Source organism: Sminthopsis crassicaudata, chromosome 1, assembly GCF_048593235.1.
Source record: "Sminthopsis crassicaudata isolate SCR6 chromosome 1, ASM4859323v1, whole genome shotgun sequence".
NCBI classification, from domain to species: Eukaryota; Metazoa; Chordata; class Mammalia; order Dasyuromorphia; family Dasyuridae; genus Sminthopsis; species Sminthopsis crassicaudata.
Window position 1 is genome coordinate 577,946,212 of NC_133617.1, and position 19,377 is coordinate 577,965,588.

The 19,377-nt window shown below is 37.3% G+C and overlaps 1 non-coding gene across 1 annotated transcript; it reads right to left on the reverse strand.

Annotated features, from left to right (window-relative positions):
* Positions 1 to 2,026: 2,026 nt before the first annotated feature.
* Positions 2,027 to 2,085, reverse strand: LOC141552343 (U7 small nuclear RNA). The gene has a single exon (XR_012485140.1). It is a non-coding gene; the product is annotated as a U7 small nuclear RNA (small nuclear RNA).
* Between the last annotated feature and the right edge of the window lie 17,292 nt (positions 2,086 to 19,377).

Consider the following 19,377-nt stretch of genomic DNA (forward strand, 5'->3'; position numbering starts at 1 on the left):
CCCCACTATCGGTTACCCGTCCCCACATATCCAAACTATTCCCAAGTTCTGTTGATTTCATTTTTGCAGCATCTCTGAAACTCACTCACTTCTCCCCCCCTTTTGTGCCTCGACTCTTGTCACCACCCTGGTACAGAGGGACTTTCCAGTAGCTTGCTGAAACTGGCCTCTTGGCACTCCATGTCTGGGCTCGGGCCCTCTGGCTATCCCTCAGGCCTGGAACACCCCCCACTCTGATCTAACGACCTCCTTGGCTTTCTGTAAGTCCCAACTAAAATTCCTCCTTCCAAGCCCTCCTCAACCTTTCTTAATTCTAGTGCCTTCCCTCTATTCGTTGTTGCCCATATTTTATGTATATAGTTTATTTACTGTTTGCTTGTTGTCTTTTCCACTAGGTTGCGAATTCCTTGAGATAGAGGCTGTTCTTTGCCTTTATTGTATCCCCAGCACTTAGCACAGTAGTATCTGGCATAGAGTAAGTAGGTGCTTAATCAATGCACATTAACTTATTGATTGATAGGAGAGCAAAAATTTGTTATCATTTCTCTGATTTAATTCTCATGGAGGGAGACATTTGGCAGGTAGGAATGTATAAGAAAAGCATTGGTATCAATGGAGATGCTGAGACAGGTTTCATGTGAGAGGTTAAGGCTTCTTGGCAATTTTACTGCAGGCGATTCTGATGGAAGATGAGGAATTGAGGAAGTGTCCATGCAGATGCCCTGATCCAGTTCATTATCACCATCTCACTTTAGAAGACATCTGTCATTTCCCTAAAAGCATCATCTCTGTTAAGACTTTGCTATTTTCAGTACTATTCTGGTTTATTATCACCATTTTGCACAAGGAAACCCACTATAAACTGCAAAGATGTCATTATATAGATTCAGCTGTGAGTCTCTGAGACAGTTTTTCTGGAGGGAGAAGGAAAGACTTGGAGCTTCTGATTTTTGTACTCCTCCGCATTTTTTTTTTGCTTGATTTGTTTCTGTTCCTATTTTTCTTTTTTTAGTACCACCCATGCTGCAAGTTCTGTCCAGTAAAAGACTTGAAGCTTCATCTTTCCAAAGAAGGAAAAAAGACATAGGATTATTGGCTTTTGTTCTCCACATTTTTTTTTGTTTTGATTTTTTCCTCTTTCCATCCTTTTCAATCACTTAATAACCCATTCATAATAGGAAGACTGGATAGTAAAAACCCTATAAGCATTTAAATGGTAGAAGGTCCTCTAGAAGATCATTAGGTTCTTACCACCAAGGAGAGGCATGTGATGGAATCAGTATTTCCTGAAGCAACTTCCTTCAGACCCAGTTTCCCTGATGCAGCTGCTTTGGTGAAGAACCAAGACCCTTGGAGTGTGTCTGAAACCATCTGAGTTACCACATCCTAATGATCTACTGCCCAGATATGTTTCCAGATGGAGATGAAGGGGGTTGTATCCAGAAAAGCTAAGGGCCACTGTATCCTTGTTGCACATTCTTACTGCAACAGGGCAAAGTAAACTTCCTCTTTTGTTAAATGCTCCTATTAAAAGCATCTCATTTCAAGCATTTCATTGAACCTAAACTAAGAGTGTGTTAGAATCATATCTCTAAAGACATATATTAACAAAATAGAAAAGAATAATATTAAAAAACTGAATAAACTTTTAAAAAATAAAAAACCAACAAATAAATACAAACTAAAAACAAAAGAAGTATTAAAAACTAAAAGAGTAATAGATGATTTGAAAAAGAAAAAAGACTATATAATATGGTAAGCAAAACTAAAAGCTGATTCTTTGACAATACTAAAAGAAATTGATAGCTAGCCAATCTAATTACAAAGGACAGAAAATAAAATCAGCAATAGATGAACCAGATGAAATTACAACAAAACCGCAAGAAATAAAAATAATTATTAGAACCTACTACGCACAAAAAAGAATGAATAACACAGACCAATACTTTCAAAAATATAAAATAATAAAAGACCAAATGTTCATCTTAAACAATCTCATCTCAGAAATATAAATAAAACTAACTTTGAAGGAATTTTCAAAAAAAAAATCCTTCTGGTCAAATTTTTAAAGAACAATTAGTACTAATACTATGCAATTTATTCTCAAAAACTGAAGAAAAAAGTACTCTACAAGATTGCATTTATGAGTATTTATGTATAAAACAGGAAAAAAATAAAGCGTACAAGGAGAACTATAGATCAATATCAATAATGACTGTTGATTAGAGCATTTTTAAATAAAATCTTATCAAATAGACTATGTCAATTAATCGAAGAAATTATTCATTATAGCTGAGTTGGATTTATATCAGGAATGCAATAATGACTTAACATTAAGAAATCAATCAATAATGGCAGAAATTAGATATGGATCCACACTTAACACCATATACCAAGATAAGATCAAAATGGGTCCATGATTTAGGCATAAAGAATGAGATCATAAATAGATTAGAGGAACAGAGAATAGTCTACCTCTCAGACCTGTGGAGGAGGAAAGAATTTATGACCAGAGGAGAACTAGAGATCATTATTGATCACAAAATAGAAGATTTTGATTACATCAAACTAAAAAGTTTCTGTACAAACAATACTAATGCAAACAAGATTAGAAGGGAAGTAACAAATTGGGAAAATATTTTTACAGTTAAAGGTTCTGATAAAGGTCTCATTTCCAAAATATATAAAGAACTGACCCTAATTTATAAGAAATCAAACCATTCTCCAATTGATAAATGGTCAAAGGATATGAACAGACAATTCTCAGATGATGAAATTGAAATTATATCCACTCACATGAAAGAGTGTTCCAAATCACTACTGATCAGAGAAATGCAAATTAAGACAACTCTGAGATACCACTACACACCTGTCAGATTGGCTAAGATGACAAGAACAAATGATGATGAATGTTGGAGGGGTTGTGGGAAAACTGGCCTGATACATTGATGGTGGAGCTGTGAAAGAATCTGGCCATTTTGGAGAGCAATTTGGAACTATACCCAAAAAGTTATCAAACTGTGCATACCCTTTGATCCAGCAGTGCTGCTATTGGGATTATATCCCAAAGAAATACTAAAGAGCAGAAAGGGACCTGTATGTGCCAAAATGTTTGTGGCAGCTTTTTTTGTAGTGGCTAGAAACTAGAAGATGAATGGATGTACATCAATTGGAGAATGGTTGGGTAAATTATGGTATATGAAGGTTATGGAATATTATTGCTCTGTAAGAAATGTCCAGCAGGAGGAATTCAGAAAGGTTTGGAGAGATTTGCATGAACTGATGCTGAGTGAAATGAGCAGAACCAGAAGATCACTGTACACTTCAACAACAATACTGTATGAGGATGTATTCTGATGGAAGTGGAAATCTTCAACATAAAGAAGATCCAACTCACTTCCAGTTGATCAGTGATGGACAGAAACAACTACACCCAGAGAAGGAACACTGGGAAGTGAATGTAAATTGTTAGCACTACCCAGGTTACTTATACCTTTGGAATCCAATACTTAACGTGCAACAAGAAAATTGGATTTACACACATATATTGTGTCTAGGTTATACTATAACACATGTAAAATGTATGGGATTGCCTGTCATCTAGGGGAGGGAGTAGAGGGAGGGAGGGGAAAATTTGGAAAAATGAATACAAGGGATAGTTATAAAAAAAATTACTCATGCATTTATACTGTCAAAAAAATTTATAATTATAAAATTCAAAAAAGAAAAAGAAAAAAAGGGAAAAAAAAGAAAAAAGAAAATGTAATTGGGAAACATTTAGCATAAATAACAATACAATAAAACATAAATAATGTCAATATTTAATAACAAATAAAAATAGGATAAAAATAGATAATGTCAAAAAAAGAAATCAATCAATAGAATCAAATTTTAAAAATACATCAAAACATACATCATTATCTCAATAATTATAAAAAGCCTTTGATAAAATATACTTAAGTAAAAAAAAAAACTTACAAAATATAAGTTGAGAAAGTTTTTTTTAAAAAAGCTATCTAATATCCTTAAAATGTTAAAAACCAAAAGCAAGGGGCAGCTAGGTGGCACAGTGGATAGAGCACCAGCCCTGAAGTCAGGGGGAATCCAAGTTCAAATCTGGTCTCAGACACTTAATACTCCTAGCTGTGTGACCCTGGGCAAGTCACTTAACCCCAATTGCCTCAGCAAGGAAAAAAAAAGAAAACAGAAAAAGAAAAAGAAAAAAAAAAAAAAAAACAAGTCAAAAGCAAGCATTATATGGGGGGGGAGGGGGGAGGGTATCCTAGAAGCTTTTCTAATAAATATGAGACTAAAACAAGAATGCTCACTCTTCCTAATATTATTGCATATATTTCTGAAAATACAAGACAAGAGAATGAAAATAAAGTCAAAAGATAAGCAAAATGGAGATAAAGCTCATAATGAGCCATTTTTCGATCCTATGTAGGCTTGGAAAGCTTGAGAAAGAGAGGTTTGCAGAAAAAAGGGGGTCAATTTGATCAGGAGTCTACTATATATAGAGCATTCCTGTACCCAGCTAATAAAAGAGAGCTGAGAATGGGCATCAGGATACAAGTATGAGGGAAAGAAGAGATCCCAGGTTCCCTGAATAAGTGCACAGTGCAGAATTAGGTGCTGACTGGTGGCCCTGTTGCCTACTTCTCAGTTCCAGATCAAAGAGCCAAGATGAACTGGGGAGGAGATCTGCATCCAAGAATGGCAGTCATGGACTCTAGAGTGAGGAACAAGCTTAGAAGCAACAAGTAGCTGTAAAGCTTTCATTTTAGGAGAAACATGTAGTGTAATCACCAGGGCAGGAATCCCAGACCAAAGAAGAGACAGCAGTTCAATTGCTTTGAACATTAAAAGTGGGTCAATGGACTAAGAAAGACTTAATTCAGCAGCAGTCCAATGAAACTTCCGATCAGAGACAAACTGACAAATGCAAACCTGGACCAGAAACTTGTTGAACTCAGACCAGAAAGACAGTGAGCAGACTTTGCCCCAGCTCATGTCACTTTGGGAACAGTAAAAGCTGGCAGGCCCCCAATTAAAATTGTGAATGCAGTGGAAGGATGCAAGAAAAAAAAGAGAGGGCAACTAGTTGGCATAGAGGATAGAGCAATGGTCCTAGAGTCAGAAGGACCTGGGTTCAAATCCAGGCCCAGACATTTGATATATTCTAACTATGTGACTCTGGGCAAGTCACTTAACTCCAATTAACAAACCTCACCAAACAGCAACAACAACAAAAACACAAAACATAAGTCTGATAAAGAAAATAATACCAAAATATCTATAAGAAAGCTTCAAAATGCAGCTAGGACACTAATTCCAAGCAGAATTCCTGGAAGAAACAAAGCAAGAAAGGCAGTAAAATGGTACTATGGATAAAGCACTGATCCTGAAGGCAGGAGGACTTGTTGAGATGCAGCCTCAGACACTTGCTAGCTGTGTGACCATGAACAAGTCATTTAACCTTGATTGACACCCAAAAACCCAAAACAAGCCAAAAAGTTTCTTCTTTTAAAGATCTAAAAATAATTTTAAAAGCCAAAGGAAAATGGAAGAGGAAAAAATGGAAAAAGAAATTAAATCTATGATACCTATGAAATGGAAAAAAATGAAATTTATGAGGAAAAAAAAAGATATAAAAGAATTAAGAGCATGTAACAAGAGGTACAAAACTCTACCCAAGAAAATAAATCCCTAAAAATTAGAATTGACCAAATAGAAGCTAATGACTCCATGAAACATCAAAACTTATTTTTAAACAATCAGAAGACTCAAAAAAAAAAAAAAAAAAAGAGAGAGAGAATATGTGAAGTATATCATAGCAAAAACAGTGGAGCTGAAAAACATTTTGAGAGCTAATTAAAGAATCAAAAGACTACCTGAAAGCCATGTACAACAATAAAAATAGAACTAAATATCACTTTTCAAGAAATTGTAAAAGAAAACTGTCCATATCTCCTAGAACCAAAGGGAAAAGTGAAAATAGAAAGTGAAAATAATGCATGTGCCACCTCCCAAAAGAAACTCCAAGTAAAAATCCCCAAGAACTTTATAGCCAAAATCCAAAATTTCCAGATTAAAAGAAAAAAAAAAACAAAAAACAAAATTGTAAGCAACCAGAAAGAAAGTATTCAAGTAGTGAGAAGCCATATTCAAGATCACATACAATATAGCAGTAACCATTGTAAAGGAGTAGAGAGCTTGGAATGTAAAGAATGTAAAAGATATAAGCTTACAATCAAGACCTTACTTAGAAAAACAGTATATTATTACAGTAAAAACAAGCAAAGAAATAATGGATTTTAAGTGAAATAGATTTCTGAGCATTCCTTATAAAAAGCTCAGAGGTATGTAGAAACCTTAAAATGCAAACACAGGAGTCAAGAGGCATAAAAAGATAAGCATGCTGTGAAAGACTTAACTCTTCTGATCGGACAATGATCCAATACAATTTCAATGGACCCATAATGAAAAATGCTATCTACTTCTAGACAGAGAACTGATGAAACTCTGAATATAAACTGACAAATTTTTTTTGCTTTATTTTTCTTGTTTCATTTTTTAACTATGTTTTCTTTCTTTCCATGGCTAGTGGAAATGTGTGTAACTTCACACATGTAATCAATAACAAATTATTTTTCTTCTCTAGAAGGAGGGAAGACTGGAAAAGAAGAAAAGAATTTGGAACCTAAAATTTTCAAAAAAGTAAATATTAAAATATTTTTACATGTAATTGGGAAATAATGAAATAAAAATATTTTTAAAAAAATCTTTAAAAAGATAAACATAAATGAGAAAACACAAGACATTAAACAAGGTTAAAATGATTATATTCATAAAGGGGATGATACATCAACAATTCTGACTTAATATAAATTCACATTATACAGATTCAACATAAAAAATTCTGAAAGAAATCCAAAGGTCAAAAGAAAAAACAAACAAACAAACACGTTTATTATAGAGTACTATTCTTTCTCTTCATTCTTTCCTCTAGCACCTTGGTTCAAAGCCTCCCAACTAAAAACAACAACAACAACAACAACAACAGCAACCCTAAAACAAACAAACTAAAAAACCCATAAAATTAATCCTCTAAGTGAAAGCAAAAGAAGGACCTCATGGAACTTTCTTCTTGGAAATCTGGTTTGAGATTCTGGGACTGAAAAAGGAGAACTTGGACCTAAACCCTTGCCTTGCTCATCCACTTACAAGCCTGTCAGCTACTTGTCTTTTGTCCCAAGGTTTTCTAGGACATCAGTTTAATTAGATTTCTTCTAAACCTCCAGGTGATAATAAAGTTTTGAGGGGTTACATGTATTATCTCCCCATTTAAGAATGTAAATCTTGTAGCCTTTGATGCTTTCTCCCTCATGTTTACCTCTTAATGTATTGTTTTAATGTCAAATTTTCTGTTCACCTCTGATCTTTTTATCAGAAATGTTCAGAAGCCTATTTCATTAAAGGTTCACCCCCCCACACTTCCTCTCTTCCCCCCATTCCCAGTGTTATACTCAGTTTTCTGGAGAGATTATTTTTGATTGTAGTCCTAGATCCTTTACTTTTCATTATATTCTATATTTTATTCCAAGTCCTCTGTTAATGGTGGCTGCTAAATCCTGTTTGATTCTGACTGGCTCTAAGGTTCTTGAATTCTTTCTTTTTGACTGCTTCAAGTATTTTCTCCATGACTTAGAAGCTCTGGAATTTGGCTATAGTGTCCTGAGATTTTTCTTTTCTTTTTTTTTTTTTTTTCAGGAAGTAACCAGTGAATTTTTTTTTCTTTCAATTTCTACTTTGCCCAATGGTTCTAAGCTATCTTTCTTCTATTTTTTCAGTTTTTAAAAATTTTATTTTATTATTTCTTTATGTCTCATGGAGTCATGAGCTTCCATTTGGCTAATTCTAATTTTTTTCAATCAAAGTTTTTTATTTACAAAACATATGCATGGGTAATTTTTCAACATTGATCCTTGCAAAACTTTCTGTTCCAAATTTTTCCCTCCTTCCCCTCCACCCTCTCCCCTAGATAGCAGGTAGTCCCATACATGTTAAATATGTTAAAATATATGTTAAATCCAATATATGTATACATATTTATATAGTTATCTTGTTGCACAAGAACAATCAGATCTAGAAAGAAAAAAAAAAACCTGAGAAGGAAAGAAAAACACAGCAATCATCAACAGAAAGCGTGAAAATGCTATGTTGTGGTCCACACTCAGTTCCCACAGGCCTCTCTCTGAATGTATATGATTTTCTTCATCACTGAACAATTGGAACTGGTTTGAAGCATCTCATTTTTGAAGAGAACCATGTCTATCACAATTAATCATCATATAATCTTGTTGTTGCTGTGTATAATGATCCTCTGGTTCTGCTCATTTCACTTAGCATCAGTTCATATAAGTCTTTCCATGCTTCTCTGAAATCATCCTGCTGGTCATTTCTTACAGAACAATAATATTTCATAACCATGACATTCATATATCACAATTTATTCAGCCATTTTCCAACTGATGGGCTTCCATTCAGTTTCTAGTTTCTAGCCATTACAAAAAGGGCTGCCACAAATATTTTTGCACATGTGGGTCCCTTTTCCTCTTTTAAGATCTTTTTGGATATAAGCCCAGTAGAAACACTGTAGGGTCAAAAGGATATGCTCATTTTGATAGCCCTTTGCACATATTTCCAAATTGTTCTCTAGAATGGTGGGATCCATTCACAGTTCTACCAATAATGCATTAGTGTTCCAGTTTTCTCACATCCCATCCAACATTCATCATTATGTTTTCTTGTCATTTAAATCAATCTGACAGGTATATAGTGGTGTCTCAGACTTGTCTTAATTTGCATTTCTCTGATCAATAGTGATTTGGAGTACCTTTTCATATGACTAGAAATAGTTTCAATTTCTTCATCTGAAAATTGTTTGTTCATATCCTTTGACCATTTATCAATTGGAGAATGGTTTGAATTCTTATAAATTTGAGTCAATTCTCTATATATTTTAGAAATGAGGCCTTTATCAGAACCTTTGACTATAAAAATATTTTCCCAGTTTATTGCTTCCCTTCTAATCTTGTCTGCATTAATTTTGTTTGTACAAAACCTTTTTAACTTAATATAATCAAAATTATCTATTTTTGTGATCAATAATGATCTCTAGTTCTTCTTTGGTCACACATTCTTTCCTCCTCCACAGAATTGAGAGATAAACTATCCTTTGTTCTTTTAATTTGTTTTTAATATCATTCTTTATGTCTAGATCATGAACCCATTTCAACCTTATCTTGGTATATGGTGTTAGGTGTGGGTCAATGGTGTCTTTGGATTTGTCAAACACTAGATTACTGTAATCATTGACTATTTTGTACTGTGAATCTAACTTATTCCACTGATCAACTACTCTGTTTCTTAACCAGTATCAAATGATTTTGATGACCTCTGCTTTATAATATATTTTTAGATCTGGTACCACTAGATCACCTTCATTTGCTTTTTTTTTTTTTTTCCTATTAATTCACTTGCATTCTTGACCTTTTGCTCTTCGAGATGAATTTTGTTGTTATTTTTTCTAGGTCAGTAAAATAGTTTCTTGGGAGTTTGATATAGCCTAAATAGATAGATTAGGTAGTACTGTCATCTTTATCATATTTGCTCAATCTATCCAAGAGCACTTGATATTTTTCCAATTGTTTAGATCTGACTTTATTTGTGTGGAAAGTGTTTTGTAGTTTTGCTCATATAGTTCTTGACTTTCCCTTGGCAGATAGATTCTTGTTATGGGCCAGAACTCTGGATTCTTACAAGGTGGTAATTCAGTGGAATTGATAAGACAATGGTTATCTAGTTTGGCATGGTGATTAATAGTTCTCTAGTTCAGTACATGCACTTAGTACTTAATATAGTTCTACAAGATTCACACCTATGATAATGTAATTATAATAGAGTATATAAGCTGGGACAAACTCAACCAGGATTCATTCATTCCATCTTACACCACTGTGGTGGCAGGCCTGTCCTCCTTCATTTCTCCACTGAGACCAAAGCCTATCTGAGCCAGAGACAAACTGGGAAAGGGCTCGTAGACAGACTTGGAGAAGACAGAGGGCTAAAATGACAGGAAAAGACAATGACAAATGTTGGAGGGAATGTGGGAAAATTATGACACTAAAACATTGTTGGTGGAGTTGTGAACTGATTCAACCATTCTAAAGAGCAATATGAAACTATATCCAAAGGGCTATCAAACTCTGCATACTCTTTGATCCAGCAGTGTCTCAATTGAGTATGTATCCAAAGAGATCATACAAAAGGGGAAAGAAACCATATGTACAAAAATGTTTGTAGCAGCTTTTTTTGTAGGTGGCAAGGAATTGGAAACTGAGTGGATACCCATCATTTGGGGAATGGCTACATAAATTATGATATATGAATATTATGGAATATTACTGTTCTATAAGAAATGATCAGCAGGATGATTTCAAAAAGACCTGGAGAGACTTACATAAACTGATGCAAAGTGAAATGAGCAGAACCAGAAGATCACTGTACAGGTCAACAAGATTATATGATGATCAATTCTGATGGACTCAGCTCTTTTCAACAATGAGGTGGAGAGAACCATCTGCATACACAGAGAAAGAGAGGACTGTGGGGTTTGAGTGTGGATCACAACATAGCATTTTCACTTTTTTTTGTTGTTTGCTTCATTTTGTTTTCTTTCTCATTTTTTTTTTCTCTTTTTGATGTGATTTTTTTTCTCGTGCAGCATGATAATTGTGGAAATATGTATAGAAGAATTGTACATGTTTAACATATATTGGATTACTTGCCATTGAAGGGAGGGAGTGGGGGAAAGGAAGGGAGAAAAAAAATCTGAACGCAAGGATGAATGTTGAAAAGTATACATGTTTTTGTTTTTTTTTTAATTTTTTTTTATTCATTTTTCCAAATTATCCCCTCCCTCCCTCCACTCCCTCCCCCCGATGGCAGGTAATCCCATACATTTTACATGTGTTACAATATAACCTAGATACAATATATGTGTGTAAATACCATTTTCTTGTTGCACATTAATTATTAGCTTCCGAAGGTATAAGTAACCTGGGTACATAGACAGTAGTGCTAACAATTTACATTCACTTCCCAGTGTTCCTTCTCTGGGTATAGTTATCTCTGTCCATCATTGATCAACTGGAAGTGAGTTGGATCTTCTTTATGTTGAAGATTTCCACTTCCATCAGAATACATCCTCATACAGTATTGTTGTTGAAGTGTATAGTGATCTTCTGGTTCTGCTCATTTCACTCAGCAACAGCTGATTTAAGTCTCTCCAGACCTCTCTGTATTCCTCCTGCTGGTCATTTCTTACAGAGCAATAATATTCCATAACCTTCATATACCACAATTTACCCAACCATTCTCCAATTGATGGACATCCATTCAACTTCCAGTTTCTAGCTACAACAAAAAGAGCTGCCACAAACATTTTGGCACATACAGGTCCCTTTCCTCTCTTTAGTATTTCTTTGGGATATAAGCTCAATAACAGCAATGCTGGGTCAAAGGGTATGCACAGTTTGACAACGAAAAGTATACATGTTTTGAAAATAAAAAGATTTATTTTTTATAAAGAATCAAATGAGATTATATCAGTAAAGTACTGAGCATAGTGCTTGGCACACAGTAGATGTAACTAAATGCTTGTTTCTTCCCCTCCCTCACTTTTCTGAACCTTAATGTCTTGATTTACATAGGGCATTGGGAGGTGGTGATTTGCCCACGGTTATACAATATGCGTCAAAGTTGAAACATAAACTTGATTTAAAATGGTATTGCTAAGTCAAAGAGAATACAGTTTAGTAACTTTAATAGTATCAAATTGCTTTCTTGGATGTTTGGACTCAGTTTAACCAACAGTATCATTGTACTCATTTTCCCAAAGGCCTTTTTCATGTCCTTTTCTTGCTTTGTCATCTTTACATGAGTGTGAAATGATGCCTCAGATTTGCTTTATCTATGTATTTATTTAATTTTTAAATGGAACATTTTTATATAGCTATTCAGTTTCCCTTAATAACTGCTTGTAAGGATCTTTTGACTATTTACCAGCTAAAGAATGGCTCTTATTCTCATAAAATTGAATCAATTTCTTTTATATTTAAGAAATGAGACTTAGAGATAATTTGCAAAGACTATTATTCTGTTTTCTGCTTCCTTCTAATGAGTTGATTTTATTTTTGCAAAAAGTTCTGATATATATTATATAATATTTAATTTTATGATAAAAATTGCATAATAAATCTTTTATAATCCTATGCCATCCAAAGATTTGAAATTTTTTCCTTGTTCCTTCATTAATAATATAACTGTTTATAACTAACTAATTTTTAACCAATGCCAAATTATAGACTGCCTTGTTGTATAGTTTTATATCTGGGACTCTAAGCCCTCTTTCATTCTCATTTTTCAATGTTTTTCTCCTCAAATTGTTTTTCCTGGTCAGTTGTTTTTGATATGAGACAACTAACTTTTACTTTTTAGTCTTTTGATTGTATTTTTATATTTAATTTTGTTGATCTCATAGTCATTAAATTCTATGTAGTCCATTTAATTAAAATTTTTTTTATAATAACCTTTTATTTTTCCAAATACAAGCAAATATAGTTTTCAACATTTACCTTTGCAAAATCTTGTGTTCCAAACTTTTCTCTCCCCCTCTCCTACCTTCTTTCTCCTAAATAGTAAGCAATCCAGTATAGGCTATACACGTACAATTCTTTTAAAACATATTTCAATATTCATCATGCTGCACAAGAAAAATCAAATCAAACAGAAAAGAAAACCATGAGAAAGAGGAAAAAAAAATCAAGCAAACAACAAAAAAAGGTGAAAATACTATGTTCAATCCACATTCAGACTTTACATCACAAGTCAATTAGAATTGTCTTGAATCACCTCATTGCTGAAAGAACCAAAGTTCATTACAGAGCCCATTTAATTTTCAAGGTATCTATTATTTAGATGAGGTTTTATACTTCAATAAAGTTGTTAGGGGCAGCTAGATGGCACAGTGGATAGAGCGCCAGCCCTGAATTCAGGAGGACCCAAGTTCAAATCTGGTCTCAGACACTTAACACTTCCTAGCTGTGTGACCCTGGGCAAGTCACGTAACCCCAGCCTCAGGGGGGAAAAAAAAAGTTGTTAATTCTCCTTTCAATCTTTCAGTTCTTTTTCAACCTTTCCCTCTAGAGTTCCCATTTCATTTAACATATCATTTAAAAGACTTTTTCTTGATTCTTGCTTAATTTCCCCAAGAATTCTTGTTTGCTCTGTGGCAAATTGCATTTTTCTTTGAGGCTTTGCTTATAGTTGTTTTGGATTTATTTTCTTCTTTTGAGTTTATGTTTTGGGCATCTCTGGCATTGATGAGAGTTAGGTAGGGGGTACCTGAATGAAATTAGGGTTAATTGAGGTCTAGTGACAGGTTTGGGGTACTGGGAGTCAAATAGAGCTCTCCTGCAACCCCTTTGGATTCGGTGCAAGGATACAGAGTTAAATGAGGTCTAGTAGTGGTGCAAGAGTCCCCTGTAAAGAAAACCTGAAAACCTAGATTAATAAAAGAAGTTTATTTTGGGGTTTGGGAGTAAGATTAAAGGTAGAAAGATGCCAGGACGAGGGCTGGCACTGGGCAGACAGGAACCCTTGGCATAGCTGGTGTATGCTATATTTGGAGCTCCTGCAAAGAGTGGACTCCAGGGTTCCCTTTTTTATAAGGGGGGCTTTTGGTAATCTTGAAGGTGGGTGAAATTCCAGGTTGGCTCCTGGCAGGTTTCAGCAGGGTTAGAATTTGATAGAATTCAATGGGTTTTTAGATAAGGAACTGTTTGTGCTGGGGGTGGGGGTTGGGAAAATCTGATCAGATCATTAGAGTTGGGACTGGGACAGCCCAAGTTAGCTCAGATCCCTTGGGAACTGGGAAAGCCTAGATATCTTCCATTGGGATTCATGGGGGCTGGGAATTAGAAAGGAATCTTAACCCTTATCAGCATCATAATCATTGTTGTGAAAGTCTTTTGTTTTTTTAATTCAGTCATTCAACCTTAAGTTACAAATCAAGGTCTTGCTTTAGGGCCAGGCTCTTCTAGAGAGAATGTCAATCTTAATAGATCAACTTTTTTATTCTCTGGAGTCCTGCTGATGTTTTCTCTAGATGTCAAATGCTGTATTCAAGGATATCTTCAGAAGTGCTTCAGTCTGGGATGGGCCAAGTTTCAATGTGCTTTAAAATGTTTAATTTAGGATAAAATTTGACTGCTACTCTTTTGGTCTGTTTTGCAAACTCCAAATCCAGTTTGTTGGTGATCTAGCAAATGCTGCTGGCCCCAGGCAAATTCCTTCAATCTGAGCTCTGCACAGGTCCCACAGCTGAATCCTAAATTTTATTTTGGAGTTGTGTCATAGTTACAAAAATTCTTCTAATCTTGCTCCTTGCCCAATACATTACATCAAGCCTGATTCATTGCCCCTTATTCTGAAATAGAGCCACAAGTTACTCCACGCTTAGCTGCAAATTCCCACCTAGTGTGCATCTTCCTTTCTAAACTGCATCTGCAACCAAACAAGAGAGTTCCACATCTTAAGGCTTGGGGTTATTCTTGCTTCTGTAAAGTATAAGGTCAAGTCCAATCCCTCTCAGATCTATGACTATTTCATGTCCTGAAAACTAACTTCAAGTTGACCCACAACTTGCTACAAGTTGCCTCTTAAATCTACAAGTCAGCTTTGAGGTAAAAAAGACTTAAGATGCTGATTGGTTGGGGGCAGCTAGGTGGCGCAGTGGATAGAGCACCTACCTTGAACTCAGGAGGACCTGAGTTCAAATATAGTCTCAGACACTTAACACTTCCTAGCTGTGTGACCCTGGGCAAGTCATTTAACCTGAGTCTCAGAAAAAGGAAAAAAAAAAAGGATGCTGATTGGTTCCTATTCTTGCTCCCTAAGCTAGAAAACTGATCAAATTTTGTTACTGGAATTTCTGATCAAAATTTGATCTAGTGTTCCTAGATCTTTGTTGAGTAGTTGTAGGAGAATGCTAGGATATTCTTCCTATTCCATCTGGCTTGGTTCTCTGAATGTGGCATCATCCTAGCAGAATGTAACTTTTTTTTTTTTTTTTTAGGGATTAAGTGACTTGCCCAGGATCACACAGCTAATGCCAAAAGCCAGATTTTAATCCACTTCTGCCTCCAGTGCTCTACCCACCCTGCCACCTAATAGCTCCAGAACATAAGCTTCTATTTCATTTGTATCCCCAGGATTTAACACAGTGCCTAGCATAAAACAGGTGCTAATAAGTGCTAAATAAGTAAAAAACTTTGAAATTCATAAAAAATTTATAAATGAGTATTCTTTCATGAAAAGTAGTATAGTTAATCAATTAAAAGGATGGTCTTGGAATCAAGAAGACTTCAATTTACAACCTGCATTTGATTCATACAAGGTATGTAAGACAGGAAATCACTCAATTTCTGAATATTCTAGGAAACTCTCAAAAAGTTTTAAGTTGTGGGTGGGGAGAGTTTCCATCCAAGGAATTCATTACTAGATAAAATCAAAGGTTTGGAACAAAAATAAATTCTTTCATGTAAGTTTGCTTAGGGAAAAAACAATGCTTTGCACCAGAAAGTTTGTTTTTCTAATTTGCTGGTATGTTACCAATGTGGGGAGGACTCTAGTTTGTATGGTCTGTGATGTAATACATGTGTATAGATGGACAAATGCATTTTTAATATAAATATGGAATTCAGTGGAAAAGCTGAGATCTAGGTGACAGAAAGCTATATTGATCAGAACTGAATGTTGGCAAATGGAAAGGGCAGGAGTGGTAGGAGCAAGAAATGAATAGGTAAAAAGGAAGTCACTAATAAGTAGTTTCAATCCAATTTGGAAAACTTTGAAAAAAGATATAGTCAAAATACTATTGAGTAAACTAACAATGCTGACATTGAAGAGTGAAGGAAGCAACATCACAAAAAGGTAGTTAATATTATTACAAAAGTAAGTTGGCAAGTAAAAATGGCACAGGATCCTGGATGGATATAAGCATGCCAAATTAAAGGTTGTGACAGAGAATAAAGAGAGGGGCTAGAGAAAAAAAGATAAAAGTGAGATATGAGAAGAAAGTAGAAGTGTTTGGCAACTTTTTTGGGGGAAGTTATAGTTGATAGTTCTGAGTAAAGGAAGGAAGTAGTCTTTGCTGATATATGGGAAGTAGGAAGAAAAAATTTTTTTTGGATCTAGTTGAAAACAAGAACTTGGCTGAGCTATTTTGTCCTTGAAGTTATGTAGTATCTCAAGGCAAATGTACTCCAGTTGCATTTCAGGGAAAGGAACTACAAAAGGTTTTTTTTAGAATCTATTCAATGGAGGCAGCATTTTGCAGAATAAATCCTGGTATTGAGTATCAAAATCAAATTTGAGTATTTGAGTATTATCCACCTTATGATCTTGGGCAAGTGCACAAGATGGTAGACTTAGATTAAGAAGGGATCTTAGAGGTTATTTTATCCAGCTCCTTCCTTTTACAATAATAGAAACTAAATTCCAGAAAGTTAAGGGATTGATTTGATCAGTCAGTTACAGCTAAGATCTTCTTACTCCAAATTCATTATTTTTTCCACTCGTCTTAACAGAGATGGGTATACTTTCCTTTAGCTAAAGTGTATAGAAAACTGACAGTCTCTCTACTTCCCTTACACTACTGACTCACCTATTAAGCTTTACTTGATCTCCCTAGTCAATAAAAATCCTCAGACCTTCACTCCCACCCTTTGGATCAGTGGTCCTCAAACTTTTTAAATGGGGGCCAGTTCACTGTCCCTCAGACTGTGGGAGGGCCGGACTCTGTCTCCGCCCCTCAGCCCATTTGCCATAACCCAGCAGGCCGGATAAATGTCCTCAGAGGGCCGCATATGGCCTGTAGTTTGAGAACCCCTGCACCATGAATGTACTTGGTCTTATGCATTTAGTATTATATAGTTTTTTGGTGTTTGTATCATGTTCCTTTCACAGAATATAAGCTTTATGAGGACAGGAAGAAAATTTAATTTTATTTAAGCTTTTTATTTCTTCTTCCTGACTTGCCTTTTTTCTATTGAAGGTAACATCTTCCATTTTCCTAGCCAGATAACCTGAGTTAATCCTTCATTCTTAATTTCCATCCCTCTCTCTAATCATCTACCAAATCTCTTTCATTGGGCTACACAACCCTTATAAATACTGTTCCATTCCTTTTTAAGCCAATATCTAATTGAAGCATTCAGCACCTCTCTCTTGGACTATCGCTACAGACTTCTAAGTGGTCTGTCTCCAGTCTGTTCATTCTTCAATCCATCCCCCAAATATCTGTCAAAGGGGTATTCCTAAAGGAATCTCCAATTCCTAACCACTTTACCTCTGTCCCTATTGCACTAGGATAAAATGTAAAGTCCGCTGGCATTGAAAATAAACTTGGTGTGTGTGCATACATACACACATACGTAATTTTATTGGATCATCTTTTTTGAAATTTGGTCACTTTAATAATCTAAATTGTTTGGACCATGGCTACTTTCCAACTTATCTACTGTTGCTTCTTCTTGCTTCTGAGAATTTAAGGCCAAAGGTAACTGCAGGGTGATCTGTTTGACTTCCTTATTTTGGACTTTCCTTGGCATCAGGAAAGGCAATTCCAGGCTGATAAATTAGATTATGGTGTACTGAAGGCCACTTGCAAGTTGACTTTACTTGGAATTAGGTGTGGGTTTTTCAGTTAATATTTTACTATTTGGAAATCTTGTCAGAAGCATTTAAGTCATTAGGACACTTTTTTTTTTAAAGTTTAAGTAAACTTTTCTCCAAAGATTAAAAAGAAAAATCTTTGAAGATGGGATAAAGGCATTTTTCTGCACTCCTACATCGGGGGCTACAGAGAGAAGATTCGGGGTGAGGGCCTAATTATGGCTCTGAGCGCTGGGAATGGAACTTTGAACTGCGTTTCACTTCCTTCTCGAGCTGGAAACGTTAGGTAAATGGAGAAGTTCGGAGCCCCATCCTAACACTGTGCACGTTAAAATTCATTTTACCTTGGGAACACAAGGGGGAAAACACATTTTTTCCCCGTTTGAGCCAAGGTACGTTAGAACTGGCTGCTTTTCCCACGCAAGCTGCCCCGTGGGGATCGAGCCACCCACTCGGGCTCCGCCCGGGCCGAGGAGATCACGAGTCCAGGGGCAGGGTGCGAAAGCAGCTTCCGTCCTCGGGACTTCACTCAAGTTGGAGGCCGCGAGGATCCCCGGCGTCAGCCCGAGCCGGCCGCGGCGGGGGGCGGGTCCTCTGTAGCCGCTTCCTCTTCATGGGGGCGGGGCCGGGGAAGCGGGAAGGCGATGGAAGGCGGGGGTGGGGTGGGGTGAAGGGTGAAGCTAGGAGCCAGGGCGACCGAGAGACACCTTCCCCCTCCCCCATGCGTGCCAGGGTCCCGGGCTCGTAAACCTTCGTCCCAGCACTCTCCCCTTCGCCTCGCTCCCCTCCCCACTTATATCCCTGGGGCGAATCTCGCAGGAAATAGCGCTCTCGAAAGAAGGGGGAGAGGGCTCGAGGAGGTCGCGACCAATAACATCTCTCAGACGAGGGGAAAGAGGAGAGAGGAGTCGCCAGGGGTCTGGGAACTGAACTGCGGGGCTAGGGGTGGGGGAAGTGAGGAAGCAGGGGCGCTGGAGGAAGCGGGGGCGCGTGCGCGAAGCCCAGGAGGCGGGGTGAGATGTCTTGCAGTGGCCGCGATGGCCACTAGGTGGCGCATGCGCCTTGGAAGCGTCCGAGCAGGCCTCGGGGACAGAGGCGGCGGCGGCGGCGGCGGCGGCGGCGGCGGCGGCGGCGGCTGAGGAGGAGGGTGGGGGTGCCGCTGGGGGCCGGGCCCGTGTTTACACAGCGGAGCGGGGGTGGCCGGGAGAGGACACTGAAGCCCGAGTGGCGGCAACAGCAGCGGCGGCACGATGGTCATGGCGCATTTCGTCGAGAGTTTCTGGGTAGGAGCAGGATCTGGCGGCGTCCTGGAAGGGAAGGAGAGGAAGGGAGCCGGTCGGTCGGGTTCAGCGCGAAGGGGAGCGCCGGGAGCTTGGGAGCCCGGCTCAGGCAAAGCGGACGGAGGGAGGGAGGAAGGCGCCGCGGCTCTCTCGTGCTCTCCCAGCCAGTGGCTGTCACCGGGCGAGGCTGTGCCCGGGGCTGGGGACAAAGCGCCGGAGAACTGGTGCGGAGTGGGGTTGGCCGCAAACGAACCCCCGGGAGCGGCCCCGAGGGTGTGGGCCCATCACTGCCCCT